A 4,422-nucleotide genomic window follows, 5' to 3' on the forward strand; every position below is an offset into this window, starting at 1 on the left:
GAACATTACAACATTTGCTAGCTGCTGCAGCCACTGCCTGACCTCTCCCTATCATTTACTGGAGGAAATGAAACTGATTCCAGTTGCAACAGACACTGAAAGGGCACGTAGCTGCTCAGGGTGAACAATGGGCTGCCCAGTTGCTCAGATGGGTGTGAACAATTGTGTTACCAGCACACTCATTCTAGACTCCAAGACCGATTTGGCTCAGGCCTGCTCAGCACAACTCAACCTCTTGAACCTCCTTCTCAGAGGCGTTACTGGTTGTATACGCAGCTGAAGACACCTCTGTCCTCCAGAAATTCTTTATCAGAGGAAAATTGCTTTTCTGTTGGGGGAAAAATACTCAGAGGGCTGTGATTTTCAAGTTGGTTTGCTCATTTTGTGAGCACTCTTAAGTGATTCTAATTCTGACCATTGAATTCAGCATTTCTCAGATACTCTGAAACTGGCTGCCCTTCTACACTTTCTATACCAGCCACCAACTTTGTAAAGAAAGTGGAGGGAATTAAGAGACTGATTCTGAAAGTACAGCCTACGAGAACGACTGGAGGGTATTCAGTTCAGCTCAGGAATCTGAGCACACACTGGGGGCGCTAAACAGAGTTGTTCCAAAAGCCACTTGTTGATATCATGTACCTCGAGTGTTACTGTTAAATGGATGCAGGGCCAAGCCTTTGGCCAAGATGCCTGGAACACCCCACTGCCAGGGGAGAGCCCACCTGCCCCCGTGAGAACATGCTGCTCACTCACTTCTGGGATCCTTAATGCAGTGGCGTCACTCGGGTTCGCGTCACCCTATGCAGTGGGCAGGGCAACATCGCAGGTGGTGATGTGCAATCGCCCCACCTGTACTGGTTTTTTTGGCTGTACCTTTTGATAGAACACAGATAGCAACTGTTACCCTGCACATGCCCGATCTCGTCTGATCTCGGAAGCTAAGCAGAGTCAGGCCTGGTTAGTACTTGGATGGGAGACCACCTGGGAATACTGGGTGCTGTAGGCTTCTACCATAGTCTTTCCAGACTGAAGGTTGCCAACCATTTCAATGTGGTTTGTTTCATTGCATTCTGCATGAAATTACGCATTGATTGATATATAACATGATGTATTATTCTTACAAACTGATTTTTGTGTTTTTGGTCACTAGGGGTGTCCCCCCCCAGGTGTCAACTTACTAACACCTTATTGCAGCAGTTCTCAGACCTTTAGCACTGGGAACCACTTTTTAGAATGACAATCTTTCCAGGACCCATCAGAAGTGATTTCATGGCCAGAAGTGACATCAAGCAATGACAATCTTTCCAGGACCCATCAGAAGTGATTTCATGGCCAGAAGTGACATCAAGCAAATTAAAATAAATAACTATAAATAATTAAATTAAATTAAAGTAAAACAAATAATTGAATAAGGGGAAGCCAGCCCTGTTCCACCCAGTGAATTTTCTCCATAGCCAGCCTGCAATATCCCCCCCCCCCATCAGTAAGGTTTTCAGTCCTACCCAGTGCCCAGTTCAATTTAAGATCTTTTTAACCCATATCACTGGCAGGATCCACCTGGCTTTGCAAGTTTCAAAAAGAAAAAATTCACATTATCAGCTGAAGCTTCTGTTTTTATTCTTTTTATGCGGGGGGGGGAGGGGAGAGGCTGCCTTCTGGAGCATTTGTTGAGCTCCAGATTGGGACCATCAGATCAGGACCATTCTGGTGGCCTCACATTCCCCTTTGCCTGGCCTGACCACCAGCCAAGGCACGTTTGCTTACTCGTGAGTAAACGTGACCACGTGGCTTAGTTTTGCTTTCCATAGGGCTCAATACATTTGCCAGCTTGTATTGAGGGAGGGACCTCCTTCTCAGGAGTTTTACGGGGGGCTGCATTCATTGGATCAGGACCATTTTGGTGTCATTGGATTTCTCTCAGCCTGTCCTTTCTGACAGACTAAGGGTTAGGGTTAGGGTTAGGCAAGTTCGCCTACTCATGAGTAAACGTGCGATACGGCTCAATTTGACTTTCCATAGGACTCCGTGCATTTTTTGTTTTCTGGTGTTTTGGCAATAATTTTTGATAGAATGGAGCTGTTTCACTCTGTTTTTTTTCATTGCATTCCACTGTAAATTCTACATCCAACGGTTTATAACATGATGGTATCATTCCTAACCAATGCGATTTTAGCATGTCACCCCCAGTGCGTGTCACCCCCCCTTGTGCGTCACCTGGTGCAGCCTGCACTACTGGCACCCCCCTAGCGATGCCACTGCCTTAATGCATCCTCCTCACTGGTCCCTTGAGAGTGGGAGGAGCAGGATGGAGGCACTAGGCAGATGCTCAGCTTGGTGGAATCTCCAAACATCCAGATCTGCAGCGTTTCATTTTTGGGTGCAAGCCATGATTGGCAGTAATCAGGGTGCCCAATCCGATGAGGTGGGCTGGACTCCCTGCTTCAAGCAACAAGTTAGGGCCACCTTGTAACACACTCCCTGGCCTGCTTCCTGGCCAGTCACTGCCCCATCCTCTTCTCCCACCCTTTCCTTGGAAAGCAAGGAAGAGAAGGACAGAGTCACAGCTGATGCCTTGCTCCAGCAGCACTGCCAAAGATCGCTGTGACAGAGCTGGAGGCTGTGGTGGTAGCCACTGCAGGGATCATCACAGCTGCAGCAGCAGCTGCTGTTGTCCCTGCTGCTTCCTTTTCTCCCTACTGCTTCTAAGCTAGCTGGAGATGGGGCAGAGAGATGCTGCTGCCACGGGATCCTCCCAGCCTGGTCAGTTTCGAAGATGCAGTGGTCGCGGAGGAGGTGGGGTGGAGGAAGAGGCAACGCCACATTCCCCTGAAAACCCAAGGAGAGGGAGCAGCGGAACTTGGCAGTGTTTCAAGCCATAGTGGCAATGTGTGGGCCAGGCCAGGCCTGACACTCGCCCAACAGGGCGTAGATAGGGATCAGACCATGGGGAGAGGTGGATGTGGTGCTGGGGAGAAACCGGTGGCTGTGGAGAGATACTGGAATGAGGCAACCTCATCTTAAGCACAGGGTGTGGAGTGACCCAGAATGCCTCCTGCCGTCATCTCAGGCCCAGGGCTTCTGCACTACAAAAAATAAAAATCCAAAATCCTTACCGTACTCCTTGTGCACTGCCGTGCAAGTGCACACTTCTGGTTTTCACAGAAATGCACAAGGAATGGTAAGGAGAGGAATGATCAGCTTCTTCCCTGAGCAAGTAGCTTGCATTGGGGGCAGGTTGGAGGGAGGTGGCGGAAGCAGCAGACTTAGGGTGGAAGGCACCCTTGGACCCCTTACAATCTGCCGCAGAAGCAACCCACATCAGGATGCTGCATGGCTGTTCTAGCAGTGCTCAGCACACAGAGACCCAACTGACAAATTCCCTGAAGCTCACTAGGCCAGATCCCAGCCCCAAGGCTCCCTGCTGCAGGTTGTGACGCCATTGGAGCAAGCAGCAGAAGGAGGGGATGCAGGATTGAACCTGTCCGTTCGGGAACCACATCCCAGGTGCCAGTTCCTGAGTGGTGTCTCTGCTCAGAGGCCCGATTGTGACGGTGCAGTTCAGCTGTGCCTGCATGTGCCCCTCGGCCGTTCTGTGTCTGTCTGTGCCAGTGACTCCCCAGAGACTGCGTGGTCTGGCTGCAGAGGAAGTCAGTGATCCGATTACAGCAGGATTTGGTGGTGTATTTATCGCTAATCCTCTCCCTTGTGCTTCCTTTTCCATTCCTGCCCCCTCTCCCTGGCCCTACAGTACAGGCAGCGGAATATGCCTTCTGTCTCCTTCAGAATAGGGCTCCTTCCCTCCCTCCCCAAAAGGGCTCTGATGTCTGTTGTGATAGAGATACACCCCTGGTTTGCAGGGACGTGCGGTGGGTTGGGAGGCGGGTGGAGCAGAGCCTCCCCACCAGAGTCCTTGAGAAGCGCCACTGCCGTGAGGCACCTATAACCCACGCGCTCCGCACTCTCCATATTCTCCATTCTCTCCATGCTCCGTGCTTGGGAGCCTCACACTGTGGCGGCATTTTCTGAAGGACTCTGGTGGGGAGGCTCTGCCTCACCTGCCTCCCCACCCACTGCACATCTCTGCTGGTTAGCCTTGCCATTTTACATAGGTTGATGGTTTCTTTTCACAAATGTTGCACCCAGTAGTGGTGTAACTAAGGGCTCTGACACCTGGGAGCAAAAGAGTTTTAACATCCACCCCAGAGTGTTAATAACCCCCAAGGGCCATATTCCCAGAACAGCCCCCTCCCCATGTTTGGAAGGTGTGCTGCAGGTCTTAGAAAAGCACTTCCAGTTTCCTCAGAAACCAGAAGTGCCTTTCTAATGCCTCTGGCAAGCCTTCTGAAGCTCTGGCAAGCTTCTGAAGCAGCCTCGCACATGGCCTCCTGGGCCTCAGACAGCCCGCTGGAGGCTCCTGCCTGC

General features: G+C 50.9%; 1 pseudogene; it reads left to right on the top strand.

Moving 5' to 3' along the window:
- Window positions 1-886: 886 nt before the first annotated feature.
- On the top strand, window positions 887-1,006 carry LOC136662719 (5S ribosomal RNA; annotated as a pseudogene).
- Window positions 1,007-4,422: the final 3,416 nt, after the last annotated feature.

Source organism: Tiliqua scincoides, chromosome 11 (assembly GCF_035046505.1).
Source record: "Tiliqua scincoides isolate rTilSci1 chromosome 11, rTilSci1.hap2, whole genome shotgun sequence".
Classification (NCBI taxonomy): Eukaryota; Metazoa; Chordata; class Lepidosauria; order Squamata; family Scincidae; genus Tiliqua; species Tiliqua scincoides.